This window comes from Bufo bufo, chromosome 2 (genome assembly GCF_905171765.1).
Source record: "Bufo bufo chromosome 2, aBufBuf1.1, whole genome shotgun sequence".
Lineage (NCBI taxonomy): Eukaryota > Metazoa > Chordata > Amphibia > Anura > Bufonidae > Bufo > Bufo bufo.
This window is the reverse complement of record NC_053390.1, coordinates 195645041-195663417: the sequence shown is the minus strand read 5'-3', so window position 1 is coordinate 195663417 and position 18377 is coordinate 195645041. Positions and strand designations below refer to the sequence as shown.

At 44.5% G+C, this 18377-nt stretch overlaps 2 protein-coding genes across 3 annotated transcripts in view; one reads left to right on the top strand and one right to left on the bottom strand.

The window, feature by feature from the left end:
• The window catches only part of P2RX6 (purinergic receptor P2X 6), a 98621-nt gene that overhangs the window by 73307 nt on the left and 6937 nt on the right, over window positions 1–18377 (bottom strand). The gene's annotated exons all lie outside the window — the stretch shown is intronic.
• The window catches only part of SLC35E4 (solute carrier family 35 member E4), a 35008-nt gene continuing 33565 nt past the window's right edge, over window positions 16935–18377 (top strand). The window contains exon 1 of the mRNA XM_040416003.1: window positions 16935–17390. The gene's annotated coding sequence lies outside the window, so the exon portion shown is untranslated. The remainder of the gene's footprint in view (window positions 17391–18377) is intronic.

Here is an 18377-nt window from a genome sequence, read left to right as displayed (position 1 = left end):
GCAACAGCAAGTGATCAAAAAGGCGTATGCCCCCCAAAATAGTACTAATCAGACTGTCACCTCATCCTGCAAAAAATGAGACCCTACCTAAGAGAATCGGTCAAAAAATAAAAAAGCTATCACTCTCAGACAATGGAGACACTAAAATATGATAATTTTTTGCTTCAAAACTGCTATTATTGTGAAAAAAAATAAAAAAGTATACATATTAGGTATTGCCACATCCGTAACGATCTGCTCTATAAAAAAGTCACATGACCTAATCCCTCAGTAAAACGCTGTAAAAATAAATAAATAAAAACTGCGCTAAAACAACCAATTTTTTGGTCAGCTTGCCCCATAAAATGTAATAATGAATGATCGAAAAATCATATGTACCCAAAAATGGTACCAATGAAAACATCAACTCTTCCTGCAAAAAAAAAAAGCCCCTGCACAAGTAGATTGGCAGAAAAATAAAAAAAATAGGGCGTTCAGAAAATGGAGACACAAAAACATACTTTTTTTCAAAAATGCTTTATTATGCAAAACTGAAACAAACATCATAGAAAGTAGACATATTTGATATCATTGCATCCGTTACAACCTGCTATATAAAAATAGCGCATAATCTAACCTGTCAGATGAATGTTGTTTAAAATAAAAAATAAAAACTGTGCCAAAACATCAATTTTTTGGTTACCTTGCCTCACAAAAAAACGTAATATAGAGCAATTAAAAATCATATGTACTCAAAATGATCCAAACATGAAGTAGACATATGGGGAATGTAAAGTAATTACTATTTTTTGAGGTATTGCTATCTATTATAAAAGTTGAGAAATTGAAATTTGGAAATTTGCTCATTTTTAAAAATGTTTGGTAAATTTGGTATTTCTTTTCAAATAAAAATGATATTTTTTTTACTCATTTTTACCACTGTCATGAAGTACGATATATGACAAGAAAACAATCCAGTTAATGATAAAAAATATCAAATTAAACAGTACATTAATTGTAAAACCACTGGAGTGGCCATTAGATGTGGATGTCCAAAGTTATACAGTGGGGGAAATAATTATTTGACCCCTCACTGATTTTGTAAGTTTGTCCAATGACAAAGAAATGAAAAGTCTCAGAACAGTATCATTTCAATGGTAGGTTTATTGTAACAGTGGCAGATAGCACATCAAAAGGAAAATCGAAAAAATAACTTTAAATAAAAGATAGCAACTGATTTGCATTTCATTGAGTGAAATAAGTATTTGAACCCTCTAACAAAAAAAGACTTAATACTTGGTGGAAAAACCCTTGTTTGCAAGCACAGAGGTCAAACGTTTCTTGTAATTGATGACCAAGTCTGCGCACATTTTAGGAGGAATGTTGGTCCACTCCTCTTTGCAGATCATCTCTAAATCCCTAAGGTTTCGAGGCTGTCTCTGTGCAACTCTGAGCTTGAGCTCCCTCCATAGGTTTTCGATTGGATTAAGGTCCGGAGACTGACTAGGCCACTCCATGACCTTAATGTGCTTCTTCTTGAGCCACTCCTTTGTTGCCTTTGCTGTATGTTTTGGGTCATTGTCGTGCTGGAACACCCATCCACGACCCATTTTCAGTTTCCTGGCAGAGGGAAGGAGGTTGTCGCTCAGGATTTCACGATACATGGCTCCGTCCATTTTCCCGTTTATGCGAATAAGTTGTCCTGTGCCCTTAGCAGAAAAACACCCCCAAAGCAAAATGTTTCCACCCCCATGCTTGACGGTGGGGACGGTGTTTTGGGGGTCATAGGCAGCATTTTTCTTCCTCCAAACACAGCGAGTTGAGTTAATGCCAAAGAGCTCTATTTTGGTCTCATCAGACCACAGCACCTTCTCCCAGTCACTCTCTGAATCATTCAGGTGTTCATTGGCAAACTTCAGACGGGCCTGCACATGTGCCTTCCTGAGCAGGGGGACCTTGCGAGCCCTGCAGGATTTTAATCCATTGCGGTGTAATGTGTTTCCAATGGTTTTCTTGGTGACTGTGGTCCCTGCTAATTTGAGGTCATTAACTAACTCCTCCCGTGTAGTTCTAGGATGCTTTTTCACCTTTCTCAGAACCATTGACACCCCACGAGGTGAGATCTTGCGTGGAGCCCCAGAGCGAGGTCGATTGATGGTCATTTTGTGCTCCTTCCATTTTCGAACAATCGCACCAACAGTTGTCACCTTCTCTCCCAGCTTCTTGCTAATGGTTTTGTAGCCCATTCCAGCCTTGTGCAGGTCTACAATTTTGTCTCTGACATCCTTGGACAGCTCTTTGGTCTTTCCCATGTTGGAGAGTTTGGAGTCTGCTTGATTGATTGATTCTGTGGACAGGTGTCTTTTATACAGGTGACTAGTTAAGACAGGTGTCCTTAATGAGGGTGACTAATTGAGTAGAAGTGTCTAACCACTCTGTGGGAGCCAGAACTCTTAATGGTTGGTAGGGGTTCAAATACTTATTTCACTCAATGAAATGCAAATCAGTTGCTATCTTTTATTTAAAGTTATTTTTTCGATTTTCCTTTTGATGTGCTATCTGCCACTGTTACAATAAACCTACCATTGAAATGATACTGTTCTGAGACTTTTCATTTCTTTGTCATTGGACAAACTTACAAAATCAGTGAGGGGTCAAATAATTATTTCCCCCACTGTATATTGGTAAAACGACACAGGAATTGAGGAGGCGTATGTCTAAACATCTGAGCGACATAAATATTGAGGCTGACACGCCCCTACATAGACACATACGAGATGTACATAAGGCTACTTTCACACTTGTGGCAGAGTGATCCGGCAGGCAGTTCCGTCGCTGGAACTGCCTGCCGGATCCAGCAAAACGTATGCCAACTGATGGCATTTGTAAGACTGATCAGGATCCTGATCAGTGTTAAAAATGCCTGATCAGTCTTACAAATACATTGAAATGTCGGTGTCAGTGAAAAACGGATCCAGCATTTTTTTTTTACCTTTTTTTTCGTTCTGCGCATGCGCAGACTGGAAGGACAGATCCGGCATTCCGATACATTTCTATGGAAAAAAATTCAGTTTCAAGTTTTCCGTTTTTTTGGCCGGAGATAAAACCGTAGCATGCTGCGGTATTATCTCCATCCTGATCAGTCAAAAAGACTGAACTGAAGACATCCTGATGCATCCTGAACGGATTGCTCTCCATTCAGAATACATCGGGATAAAACTGACCAGTTCTTTTCCGGTATTGAGCCCCTAGGACGGAACTCTATGCCGGAAAAGAAAAACGCTAGTGTGAAAGTACCCTAATGCCAGTAGTCTTAAATTCTGGGGCATTAGCAAGATCTCATTAGGCCCCAGACAAGGGAATATTGGTAAAAGATTACAGCAGGAGGAAGCCGACTGCCTTAATGAATACTTCTGTTCAGTTTTTACAAAAGAAAAAGGAGAAGGACCTCCACTAGAAAGGATGACTAATAAATCATTTGATGCATGTATCTTTACAGAGGAAGATGTTCTAAGTTTGCTGTCTAAGGTGAAGACAAATAAGTCACAGGGGCCTGATGAGATACACCCAAAATTATTAAAAGAGCTTAGTGGTGAGCTGGCAAAACCGCTAACAGATTTATTTAACCAATCATTAGTAACAGGAGTCGTCCCGGAAGATTGGAAATTGGCAAATGTCGTGCCCATTCACAAGAAAGGTAGTAGGGAGGAATCGATCAACTATAGACCAGTGAGTCTGACATCAATAGTAGGCAAATTAATGGAAACCCTATTAAAGGATAGGATTGTGGAACATCTAAAATCCCATGGATTGCAAGATGAAAAACAACATGGGTTTACTTCAGGGAGATCATGTCAAACAAATCTTATAGATTTTTTTGACTGGGTGACTAAAATAATAGACGGTGGAGGTGCAGTAGACATCGCATATCTAGATTTTAGTAAGGCTTTTGACACTGTCCCACATAGAAGACTTATCAATAAACTGCAGTCATTGAGCATGGACTTCCATATTGTTGAGTGGATTAGGCAGTGGCTGAGTGACAGACAACAGAGGGTTGTAGTCAATGGAGAACATTCAAAACAAGGTCATGTTACCAGTGGGGTTCCACAGGGATCTGTACTGGGACCAATTTTGTTTAATATCTTCATAAGTGATATTGCAAAAGGCCTCGATGGGAAGGTGTGTCTTTTTGCTGATGACACAAAGATATGTAACAGGGTTGATGTTCCTGGAGGGAAACGCCAAATGGAAAAGGATTTAGGAAAACTAGAAGAATGGTCAGAACTCTGGCAACTGAAATTTAATGTGGATAAGTGCAAGATAATGCACCTAGGGCGTAAAAACCCAAGGGCAGAATATACAATATTTGACACAGTCCTGACCTCAGTATCTGAGGAAAGGGATTTAGGAGTAATTATTTCAGAAGACTTAAAGGTGGGAAGACAATGTAATAGGGCAGCACGAAATGCCAGCAGAATGCTTGGATGTAAAGGGAGAGGTATAAGCAGTAGAAAGAGTGAAGTGCTTATGCCGCTGTACAGAACACTGGTGAGACCTCACTTGGAGTATTGTGCGCAGTACTAGAGGCCATATCTCCAGAAGGATATAGATACTCTAGAGAGAGTTCAGAGAAGAGCTACTAAACTAGTACATGGATTGCAGGATAAAACTTACCAGGAAAGGTTAAAGGACCTTAACATGTATAGCTTGGAAGAAAGAAGAGACAGAGGGGATATGATAGAAACTTTTAAATACATAAAGGGAATCAACTCGGTAAAGCAGGAGAGCATATTTAAAAGAAGAAAAACTACCACAAGAGGACACAGTTTTAAATTAGAGGGGCAAAGGTTTAAAAGTAATATAAGGAAGTATTACTTTACTGAGAGAGTAGTGGATGCATGGAATAGCCTTCCTGCAGAAGTGGTAGCTGCAAATACAGTGAAGGGGTTTAAGCGTGCATGGGATAGGCATATGGCTATCCTTCATATAAGATAGGGCCAGGGGCTATCCATAGTATTCAGATATATTGGGCAGACTAGATGGGCCAAATGGTTCTTATCTGCCGACACATTGTATGTTTCTACATAAGCCAGATGGATTTATCGGATGAAAAGCCTAGCCCCTCAAGTATTAAACTAAGGATTCACCTTCGCTTCCTTTCTGTAAAATTGCGGCAAAGTATTATTTAGGGATCAATATTAAATAAATAATGTATAGAGTGAACATAAGACCATTAGTATATAAATAAGATAACAATGTGAGATGGTGCGGATCTTCATGATTAACTGAACTAATTTTCCCCTTGCTTACTCCCCCCCATACTGTCCGTACATTATTTTTTTATTTTTTTAAATTAAGATCAATAATAATGGATTGACCCTATATGATGAGACATACAATGAATATATGAATACTATGTAAATTATGGAGAAAGAACTCGGATACATGATCTATTACATATACTAGGACTTATCATGATTTGAGTAGTAAAATCAGGATACAAATACATGATTGGGAAGAATAAATGATAGACATGATGGAAATATAATGTTATTAAAAGCTCATGTGTATTTAAATATATGATTATAAACTATAATTGTGGTCCTGGCTACCGAGAGAATGCACCCTATCCCACCTGAAACTAGCTTACATCTAAGCGGTTAGAGTTGTGCTGCAACCGCGATGTAGCAGGGACACCAGAAAAAGGGCATCTCCTCTATTAGTAACAAGAGTAAGGGCGGGTGGGAGGGAAAACCGCAGAACGACGTACAAAGTGGGAGGGACGCCGGCCGAACATAAAGGCAGCAGTGCCCCTCCCACAAATACAGGCTAATGAATCGGCCTTTACACTTGTGGTCGTGGCTACCGAGAGAATGTACCCTATTCCACCTGAAACTACCTTACGCCTAATCGGGTAGAGTTGTGTCGCAACCGTAGCAGGGACACCAGAAAGAGGGCAAAAGGCATACAGAGTAGCAAGAGTAATTTATTACAACATAATCACAAGACCAAACTTTGGAAAGTCAATGACATCTTAGTTTTGGGATGAGGAATGTAGCGACTAAAGCAGGAGGAGCGCCAGCGACCCAACTTCTGGATAACGTGCGCTGGCACCTGATTTTTGGACGCCGCAGACGCCGCTCCTATACGGAACGAATGACCTAAAATCGAAGCGGGGTCGCCGCCCAGACTCACAACTAAGGAGCGTATGTGAGACACAAACTGGCGAGTACTAAGTGGCGACACCCCAAAAGGCAACAGTGGACTATCTGGCCTGTGACCTACTAAGGCTGCCTGCAACTGCTGAAGAACTCTGACCGGGCACCATCGGTGAGACGTGGGGAAGTAGGACACTGGAATCGGAGGACCCGTCTGAGAGGTCTTGGACGTCCGCAGTAGTAACGTGAAACCCTCAAGATGCGGAACCAGTTGGCTAACTGTGACAAACTTACTGCTATTGGGGGGACAAGTAAACTCACCAGGCCTCAGGAAACCGTTAAAAGGCTAAATAAATAGCCGCTTTAAGCACCAAGCTGGGCAAAACCCCTAAAGGATTCTTATCCAGAACGTCAGACAGGTTACGGAATAGCCTACCAATAACGGCTTGTCTGTGTACCTGGCCTCCTGGGCCACATCTGCTTAACCCCCTCAGCGTTGCTTTGACTGCGTGAACAGAAAACAACGAACCCCGTTCTGGATGACTAACGGAAAGGAAATGCTGCACCCCTGACAGGTAGGACTTCACTGTGTTGTGTGATAGCTTAAGTTCCCAGTGGCAGTAACCTATAAAAGCAAGGATGTACTCGATGAAGCTGGACTCTCCTTGAGGGCATTTCTCCAGGAATTTGCAATATACGGCCCACCCAGTGCGGTAAGCCCTAGCCGTGTTCGGAGAAAGTGACTCGGCTAATAAGGTATGGGCTGTGGCCAGGTGACTAGTCAATCCAATATTAGCAACTCGTGGGGAGGGACAGCAGCGCCCATAACATCCGCCTCTGGCATGACCTGCGAAAAAAGGGGAAAATTAGCCCTCAATAAGGCGTCAGCTGCCACATTTTGAGAACCTGGTACATGCGTACTAGTAATACAGAAATGATGTTGCAACGAGAGTTGAACTAGACGCCTCATGAGACACATGACATGTGATAACTTAGACAAACCACTGGTTATAATATCTACCACTGCGGCGTTGTCTGTTACAATCAACACAGTGAGATTTGTCCAGCGGCTGCCCCAGATAAAGGCGACCACCACTATGGGGTACAGCTCGAAGAGTGCTGAGGTTTGCAGGAAATCCGGGATCTGTCTAACCTCAACTGGCCACTCACCTGCGACCCAGTGGGTGCCAAAAATAGCAACAAAACCTGTGCCAGCAGCCGCGTCTAAGAAGATTACTGGAGACAGGTTAGACAATTCGGGAATAAACAAGGACAGCCCATTCCACTGGCTGAGGAAGTGGTCCTACATGTGTAGGTCAGATAAGGCCTGACTATCCAGGCGTACCGGGCTGTCCTGATTTGGAGCAGTAGCGAGAAGGGCCAACACGCGGGAAATGAATGACCTGCCTTGCGGGATGATCCTCATAGCAAAATTTAACATGCCCAGTAACGACTGTAAATCAGCCTTAGTGACCACGGTGGTAACTGAGAACCTGTGAACGACTTCCCTGATCCTAACTAACTTGTCCGACGGCAATCTGGCTAACATGTTTTCTGAATCTAACACTATGCCTAGGAAAGTAATGACTGTGGATGGGCCCTCAACTTTCTTGGGGGATACAGGGACGCCCATCTGAGAAAAGCAACTCAAAAGTTTCCCCAGACCCAGGGGGGCCTCTCGATCAGCAGGAAATCATCCAAGTAATGATTTTATTCTCTAATACCCAATGGAGGGCCTGAGCCAACTGATCAAACAGCCACGGACTGCTCTTAGAACCAAAAGTAAGTTTTGTGGAAAAGTAGTATTGGTCCCTCCACTTAATGTCGTCCCACTGCCAGTGAGCTGGCGTAATAGGGAGTAACTTAAAGGCATCAGAGATATCGGCCTTGGACAATGCTGCTCCGGGTCCTAACCGAATGATAATGGCGATAGCCTGGTCAATGGAAGAATACCTCATACCCACTTCCTCTGATGGAATAAGGGAGTTGAGGCTAGGAACATGGGAACCATACGGGGCTGACAGGTCTATGATCAGTCTCTCCTTCCTACTAAACTGACCCATGACCACCCCCACGGGACTAACTCTCCACCGCTGGAAAGGGGGCACCTTAAAAGGACCGATCAAAAAACCCTTATCTAACTCTGCATTTATCAACTTGTCTATGGCGCTAGGATTCTTGCCAGTTGACTGAAGATTCTTACATTCGTGCGTAAACTCTGGAACGGTGACCAACCCGGTATGAAAACCCTGAAGAAAATCCTGAAATCAAAAACTCCACGAAACCTGAATTAGGATGACCCACTAAGAACCCCCGTAAGCAACCAGTATCCACGACACTCATGTAGGCTTTGATCGACTTTAATGTACAAGCGACTTTGGGGTGGGCCCTGAAGCAATTAGAACAAATATGTAGCAAGCGGCATTGACTAAAATTACACGAAGAGTAGTTGTAATTGTTACAAATCTGGGCCCTACCCAACTGAACAATAGGCCGACCCAACTTGTCAACTGAGCTGGAAGACCTGAAAACGTCTAGAGGTCCGGCCGACGAATTAGAAGGGTTAGACGGCGCACTGGTGGCTGACTTGTGGCACCACTCAGCTGAGTGAAAAATCGACTGACATAACGAACAGGAAGGAGCTTTCAAACCAGCAAAATGCCTACAAAATAACTCAGTGTCTAAATTGGACCAATCTGTGACGAACTGAAACTGCGCTAAAGCCGCCGCTGCCTTGGCGGAAAAGGAACGATGATAATCATAAAACGAACACCCGCCATACTTATACCCTAACTCTGTGACTCGGAAAAGGTACAAATCAAGTTCTTCCCTTCTATCAGGCCTAACAGAACATATCACATCTCTGAACAGACTGAATGCCATGACAAATTCGGGGATCGTCAACTTGCGATTAAGCCTGTGTTCACGGCCTCTCAGCACCACAGAGACCTCACAGCAGGCAATGACCTTACTGTAGGACAAGTCCCTGGTGGCAATCAGCAAAGAAGCAAGGTTAACATCCCTACCCTCTAATATATCCTTTTTGATGTTAGCCGGAAGAAAATGTGCAGGAAAGACATTGGGAACGGCCTCTGTTGAACGACAGCCACCTGTTGCGGATGTAGAGGCAACGGGTAGGTCCGGAAAAGAGACAGGAACGACCGATGCACGAGACTCTACCGTCTCCAACCTTGCTTGTATACTAGTAACGGAGGACATTAAGCTATTCAACATGATGTGTAACTGGGTGAGTGACGTTTGCACCGTGGCTATGGAGACGTCATCTTGACACGGAGCCACTGAGTCTTTCAACAGCCGGTACAACTCAGCCTTCCTGGCGGAACCTGGGAAAGGAATACCCCTCTTTGTTAGTTCCGTAGTATCCCTAGGGATAGTCCATGCACGTAGGGACGGAATACTGCCCCCTTCAGACATTCCCACAACATCCTCATCCACAGAAGCCTCAACGATATCTGAAGCTCGCGACATTTCAGCTGTAAAGACAATATAACACGAAACAACCAACAGCGAATGAGACATGAACAACACTTGCAACCTCTCTCCTACCCCCCGACGTGTACCACTACTACCTGGCAGGTAAGCGAAGATCCTGGACGTAACTTGAGAGAAACGCTTGAACCTAGAAGCAAACAATTATGCCGTCAACACTGGATTACACACCACGCCGGGAGGAAACCACAAACAACGGTAAGAAGAGGGTGAGCAAACGAGACTAGCGAGTAGAATTGAAGGAGACTATGTTAAAGGGGTTCTGCACTTTCATTTAACTGATGATCTATCCTCTGGATAGATCATCAGCATCTGATCGGCGGGGGTCTGACACCCGGGACCCCCTGCCGATCAGCTGTTTGAGAAGGCAGCGCCGCGGCCTTCTTACTGTTTACCGCCGGGCCGCCTGCCCACTGACGTCACGACTAGTATCAACTAGCATGGGCGCGGCTAAGCTGTTCACTTGAATGGAGCTTAGCCCTGCCTATGCTAGTTGATACTAGTCGTGACGTCAGTGGGCCGGCGGTAAACAGTGAGAAGGCCGCGGCGCTGCTGGAGCGCCGCTGCCTTCTGAAACAGCTGATCGGCGGGGGTCCCGGGTGTCAGACCACCGCCGATTAGATGCTGATGATCTATCCAGAGGATAGATCATCAGTTAAATGAAAGTGCAGAACCCCTTTAACTTATATTGTTTACTCTTTATATCACCTTTCCCCTTCCTTTTTTATTTATTTTTCCCCTTATTTTTTTTTTTATCATTTTTTTTTCTTTTTCTCCCTCTCCAAAAAGTTTCCCTCATAACAAGAACGTGACTGCAACTGCACAAATTACGGCCTGCGAGCCGTACCCACTAACCCAGCCTACTGCCTGGGAGAAGGAAAAAAGAAAAACAACCTGCGACTATGTCCTGCCTCCCTAACGGGGAGAGCCTCAGGTGATAAGGTGCTAACGAACCCCATGAATGAGAAATTAACTGCAGCCAGAGACCGCACAGCACTTCCTCTAAGACCCCCCCCCCCCCCCCCCCCCCCCCAGCCCTAACTCCCTACCCTACACTCCTCTATATTAATCCACTACCCTCCCTGGACACAGTTATTTTTCCCTTTTTTTTATCCAATTATTACATATATATTTTCTCCTTCCTCTACCCCTGGAAAAGACTGGCACCCTCAAGATTACCACTAACCGACCCGGTACAGGGCTCCAACCGACCCGGTACAGGGCTCCACACACACACTGGCTCACAACCTGCCAGTACTGATAACAGGACAGACCGGCGACAACCCTGTGACTTTTCAAAACCCCTCGAGAAGCCCCACTCCCGCACCCCGTATCCCTGCCTATCTAACAGCACGGTGGCCCGTGCCAGACATTAAACAGACTGCTGAGCGGGGACACGCTGCCCCCTGCACCCTAGCGTGTCATGCCGCGTGGGGAGCTAGCGTTGCTCCCAGGCAGACCGCTCCGGTGCGGGGGTGCCCACCCTCACCTAGGGGGCCGACCCACCGCCAGCCGGACTCAGAAGCGCTGGGCTGCAGGACGTGGCAGCTACTCACCGTAAAGGGACATTGCTGACAATGAGACACCGCTTCTCCGCATGCACCGCTCCCTGCATACACCGCTCTCCAAACAGTAGGAACCCAGGTACCGCTCCAAAACGCCGAACGTACAAAGTGGGAGGGACACTGGCCGAACATAAAGGCAGCAGCGCCCCTCCCACAAATACAGGCCAATGAATCGGCCTTTACACATATGTCCTGGATGAATTTGGAAACATACGGTAATTGTGAATGTAGGGTAATCATGGAGCACTTATGAATACATGATCAGAAAATAATAATTTTTATTTATATCAATATTGTTAATCATGACTTACAGTACTAGTCCACATAATCATGAAGTAAAAAAACGTGATGTAGTATAGATTAATTCATTGTTGTATCTGATCATGTTATGGATAGTTTACAAAATTCATTTACAGAGGATATACTGTAAAAAGTCTACACACCCCTGTTAAAATGTCAGGTTTCTGTGCTGTAAAAAAAAAATGAGACAAAGATAAATCATTTCAGAACTTTTTCCACCTTTTAATGTGACCTATAAACTGTACAACTCAATTAAAAAACAAACTGAAATCTTTTAGGTGGAGGGAAGAAAAAAAAAAAGAAAAAATAATATGTGGTTGCATAAGTATGCACACCCTCCCATGGTCCACAGAGAGCTTCCAAAGCATCAGAGGGATCTCATTGTTAAAAGGTATCAGTCAGGAGAAGGGTACAAAAGAATTTCCAAGGCATTAGATATACCATGGAACACAGTGAAGACAGTCATCATCAAGTGGAGAAAATATGGCACAACAGTGACATTACCAAGAGTCCCTCCAAAATTGATGAAAAGACGAGAAGAAAACAGGTCTGGGAGGCTACCAAGAGGCCTACAGCAACATTAAAGGAGCTGTAGGAATATCTGGCAAGTACTGGCTGTGTGGTACATGTGACAACAATCTCCCGTATTCTTCATATGTCTGGGCTATGGGGTAGAGTGGCAAGACGAAAGCCTTTTTCTTACGAAGAAAAACATCCAAGCCAGGCTACATTTTGCAAAAACACATCTGAAGTCTCCCAAAAGCATGTGGGAAAAGGTGTTATGGTCTGATGGAACCAAGGTTGAACTTTTTGGCCATAATTCTAAAAGATATGTTTGGCGCAAAAACAACACTGCATATCACCAAAAGAACACCATACCCACAGTGAAGCATAGTGGTGGCAGCACCATGCCAATGGGCTGTTTTTCTTCAGCTGGGGCCTTAGTTAAGCTAGAGGGGATTATGAACAGTTCCAAATACCAGTCAATAATGGCACAAAACCTTCAGGCTTCTGCTAGAAAGCTGAACATGAAGAGGAACTTCATCTTTCAGCATGACAACGACCCAAAGCATACATCCAAATCAACAAAGGAATGGCTTCACCAGAAGAAGATTAAAGTTTTGGAATGGCCCAGCCAGGGCCGGTGCAAGGATTTTTGTCAACACAAGCGAATCTACATTTTAGCGCCCCCCCCCCCCCCCATCATTTCACATTTCTGCCCCTCATGATTCATGTCCATTTCTTGCCCCCCCCATCAATTTACATTTCTGCCCCTCATGATTCATGTCCATTTCTTACCCCCCCATCATTTCACATTTCTGCCCCTCATGATTCATGTCCATTTCTTGCCTCCCCCCATCATTTCACATTTCTGCCCCTCATGATTCATGTCCATTTCTTGCCCCCCCCATCATTTCACATTTTTGCCCCTCATGATTCATGTCCATTTCTTGCCCCCCCCCATGTGCCAATATCATAGTGCCATTCTCTCCCCCTGCCCCCTAATGTGCCAGTATCAAGTGCCTCTCTCCTCCCCCCTCCATGTGCCAGTATCATGGAGCTAATAGCCCCCCCTCCCCCGTGGCAGTAAAGTAACAGTCCGGTATTTAAAAAAATAAAAAAAAATTATACTTACCTCCATGTCAGCAATGCGACGCAGGCCTCTTCCGGCCTGTGTTCCCACCAGCCTCTAGTGTTGAAGATTTGGTAATCGTGTTCTTATTTAGCCTGTCGTTCAGAAAAGTTTCTTCTGGGATTCGAACTCGCGACCTTTCACATCAGAGGCAAGACACTTACCCACACAGCTATTAGAGCTGTATAGCCTGGGGTTAGCCGGGCTGCGTGGCACACAGGATCAGCAGGGCAAGTGTAAGTTAGCAAGTTAATTGTTTTCTGCGCCCTCAAGCAGCCGCTTGGGCTGCCTTATGATAGAGCCAGCCAGAGCCCAGACCTGAATCCGATTGAAAATCTGTGGGGTGATCTGAAGAGGGCTGTGCACAGGAGATGCCCTCGCAATCTGCCAGATTTGGAGTGTTTTTGCCAAGAAGAGTGGGCAAATCTTGCCAAGTCTAAATGTGCCATGCTGATAGACTCATACCCAAAAAGACTGAGTGCTGTAATAAAATCAGATGCTTCAACAAAGTATTAGTTTAAAGAGGACCTTTCATCGGTTCAAACATTGTGAACTAAGTATCATGACATATACAGCGGCGCCCAGGGATCTCACTGCACTTACTATTATCCCTGGGCGCCGCTCCGTTCTCCCGTTATGTCCTCCGGTATGTTCGGGGATTTGGTTATAGTAGGCGGAGACTTAGGACTCTTGGTTATGGTAGGAGGAGACTGCCCTTGTTCTCCTAGGCTGTAGCGCTGGCCAATCGCAACACAGAGCTCACAGCCTGGGAGGTTTTTTCTCCCAGGCTGTGAGCTCTGCGCTGCGATTGGCCAGCGCTACAGCCTAGGAGAAGGAGATGCCCAGGAGAACAAGGGAAGTCTCCGCCTACTATAACCAAGTGACCGAACATATCGGAAAACATAGCGGCAGAACGGAGCGGCGCCCAGGGATAATAGTAAGTGCAGTGAGATCCCTGGCGCCGCTGTACAGATCATGATACTTAGTTCACAATGTTTGGACCGATGAAAGGTCCTCTTTAAGGGTGTGCACACTTATGCAACCATATTATTTTAATTTTATCTTTTTTTTTCCCCTCCACCTAAAAGATTTCAGTTTGTTTTTCAATTGAGTTGTACAGTTTATAGGTCACATTAAAGGTTGAAAAAGTTCTGAAATGATTTATCTTTGTCTCATTTTTTTTACAGCACAGAAACCTGACATTTTAACAGGGGTGTGTAGACTTTTTTAATCCACTGTAGGTAGAATTGACATTATTCTTGATAGTAGTAAGAAGTCCTAGTCAGGGTCAATTGTGACCATCTTATGTGGTATTATGAGAGAATCATTAGAGAGTCCCCAGACATGCGCAGTGATAATAAAGTGGAGCCAAAACTCTAAGATCCTGAGCACGCGCAGTAATGTAAAAGTCAGAACCCAAATCCTAAGTTCTAGAGCATGCGCAGATAGCGCGCTAGATGAGAACGAATCTAAGTCCATTGACAACGTGAGAATGTAAGAACGGCACTGGTGAGAAAGAGGAGGTAACTATGGGAGGAGAGACGGGCAATTGGTCGCAATGACAGTGAAGATAAGTAGTAATATATTTATGCAAACTATGTTGCTATATGTGATAGACTAATGGCGATGACGTCATAGCAGGAGGCTATAAAAGATTTGCGCCACGCAAATCAAACGCTCACTTCTCGATCCCCTGAAGACGCCAGAGCAGCTGGCGAAACATGTCGGGGGGCAGTGTTTGAGGGACATTTTAGCACAGAAGTGACGTCTTGTGTTAGGAAGAAACAGTAATAACCTAATGTGGTAGAACGGAAGAGCCTGGAGCCAGCGCGCGGCTACCGGTCTGTTACCACACTTATTATAGCACAAAGCACAACAATACTAGGAATAATGAGGCGACACAACTGATGAAGGAATTTAATAACAAGTAACATTAAAAGTTAAGTTTTAAGAGGGAATTTAGGCATATGGTAAAATAAGGCAAATAGTAGTCAGTTAGACTAATTGGAAAAATTGCCCTGTGGTATTTGGCTCTGCTGGGGCGGTATTCTGTTCTGCACTACGGTATGACAGGCCCTCCTACTTCTGTTGACCCGTCTTCTGTCAATTTGGACCCACCAACAACATGGGGTCACTTTTAGTTTTTTTCTCCAGGGCCACTTTAAGTTCCCAGTCCGCCCCCGCCACACGCAGGGATCTCAAGTCTCCCGGACGTTCAGGGAGTCTCCCGCTATTAGATAGCGGCTCCCTGACGCCCCCACTTGTAAAACAATATATCCCGAAAAGGTTTACTAAACTTTAGGGTACTTTCACACTAGCATTTTTCTTTTCCAGCATAGAGTTCCGTCCTAGGGGCTCTATACCGGAAAAGAACTGATCAGTTTTATCCCCATGCATTCTGAATGGAGAGTAATCCGTTCAGGATGCATCAGGATGTCTTCAGTTCAGTTGTTTTGACTGATCAGGCAAAAGAGAAAACCGCAGCATGCTACGGTTTTATCTCCGGCGAAAAAAACTGAAGACTTGCCTGAATGCCGGATCCGGCATTTTGCCCCATAGGAATGTATTAGTGCCGGATCCGGCATTCAGAATTCCGGAATGCCGGATCTGTTCCTCCGGTCTGCGCATGCGCAGACTGAAAAAAAGGTGAAAAAAATGAATGCCGGATCCGTTTTGCCGGATGACACCGGAAAGACGGATCCGGCATTTCAATGCATTTTTTCGACTGATCAGGCATTTTTAAGACTGATCAGGATCCTGATCAGTCTTACTAATGCCATCAGTTGGCATACGTTTTGCCTGATCCGGCGACAGAACTGCTTGCCGGATCTCTCTGCCGCAAGTGTGAAAGTAGCCTTACTCGCAGTAAACCTTTCCGGAAACCTGTAGCAGTGTCCCCTTCTCGGCGCGTGCGCACAGTGCAAGAAGAAGCTGATGCCAGCAGTCCGCAACGGCGCATCAGGCTGAGTCTGTGCACACACGCGGGATCTCAAAGCGGGAGGGAGGGAGAGGCGGCACTGAGGAGTAGAAGGCGGCGCTGGGCACGAACGGCGCTGCGTGCGGCCGGGCACCATGCATCCACAGACCTCCCCTGCTTGGGCACCTTACTTCAATGATTGACAGGTTAGTAAAACCTGTTTTTCCGCAGAATAAAGCCACAAATAGCTTTTATAAGGCCACCTTAGAAATCTGAATGCTACCCTGGACATGAGCAGATGTTTAGCTCACAGGGCTCATAGGTGGTGACAGAATCCCTTTAATCATATACATAAATATGATAATTTGGGGCAGGGTAATGAGCCCAGCCCTCCACACCATAGAGCAAAGTGTGCAGATACTGCATATGTTTGGAAAATGTCATAAAAAGTTCGTGAAAGAAAAAAATAAGAAAACCTCCCTGAAATGAGAAGTGCACCTCCCTGAAATGAGTTTTTGCAGGTTGGGATGTCTGCACACCTCTTCTGTAAATATAAAGAAATGAGGTTATTTCAGCCTTTACAACCCTGATACACTACCGACAGCATCACCATGGCAACAGATCAGGGCCCTCAGTAAGAGGTCCCTAGGTAACCAAAACTGAAGCAGTCAGCAGTCAAGCCAGGAGCCCTCTTCAGTTACACAATGGAAACACAAGGAACCAATCGGAGCATTGGTAAAGTGATAAGTCCCGCCTCTCCATTACAATTAGCCTATCGTCACTTCCTGCCTTCATTCAGTAGCCGGCGTGTGAGGTGATTGACGGACACGTGGGCCAATCACGTGAGAGCAGCGGGCGATGTGTTTTGTGCATTGTTTTGTGCTGTCACTGACAGTGTAGTCACTACAGACGTAAGCGGAGCGTGTGACTGTACGAGCTGGCTGCGTGACGTCATCCGTGGTGCATTATAAGTGATGCTCCAGATTGTGTACTATGCGGGGTCAGTGTAGCGGTGCTCGGATGGGGAGCTATTCCAGGAGCTGTTTATTTTTCCAGGGCCGGGATCTAAATTTGGAAGGGTGACATGGGAGGCAGGGGATGTGCTCGGGAGGAGGGGGGGCGGTGTGTGCCAGTCCTCAGCTTGTTATTCTGCATTAGTCAGCCAGACGTCGTGTGCTGTTATGTTCCCCTCACCGGCCTGTTGCTAGGAGACGGCGGAGGAGTAAAGGGGTAATGCGCCTAGTTGTGAATGAGCTGCTCCCATCGCACAGGGTCACACGTCGGGCTCATGAGGACGTGTGAAGGTGAAGAATGGCCACTGTGAGGTAGGTGACTCCCAGCCACAGACCTAGCGATGTCTGCCTCACCCCACTATAGACCCCCAGTCACCGTGTGCAGCATATACTGTATGAAGTGTTGTGTGCCAGCTTGTATCGTGGATGTATCCTTTGTGTTGTAAGCGTGTAGTTTGTATGTGTACTTGTAGTTTGTATGTGTACTTGTAGTTTGTATGTGTACTTGTAGTTTGTATGTGTACTTGTAGTTTGTATGTGTACTTGTAGTTTGTATGTGTAGCTTAAATCCTACATTTGCAGTGTATATTGCGTATTTGTAGTTTGTATGTGTATTTGTAGTATGTACTGTATGGTGTATTTGTGGGTTGTATCTTGTGTTTGTAGTTCTTATCATCTATGTGTAGCTTGTATATTTGAGATTTGTATTGTGTATTTGTAGTTTCTGTTCTGCTTGTATCTTCTATAGTATAGATGTAGTTTTAGTGTATTTGAAGCTTGTATATATGTAGCTCATATCGTGTGATTGTGCTTTGTTTCGTACATTGTAGCTTGTATTGTATATTTGTTTGTATGGTGTACTTATAGCATGTATGGGGTATTTGTAGTTTCTGTTGGGTGTTTGTAGTTTGTATCTAGTTTGTATTGTGTATTTGTAGCATGTATGGTGTATTTCTGTCCGCTGTAGCTTGTATTGTATAGCTGTGGTTGGTTTAGTGGATTTGTAGCTTGTATACTTGTAGTTTGTATTGTATACTTGTAGTTTGTATTGTATACTTGTAGTTTGTATTGTGTATTTGTAGCTTGTATACTTGTAGTTTGTATCGTGTACTTGTAGTTTGTATTGTGTATTTGTAGTTTGTATTGTGTATTTGTAGCTTGTATTGTGTATTTGTAGCTTGTATACTTGTAGTTTGTATTGTGTATTTGTAGCTTGTATACTTGTAGTTTGTATTGTGTATTTGTAGCCTGTATACTTGTAGCTTGTATACTTGTATTGTGTATTTGTAGCTTGTATAC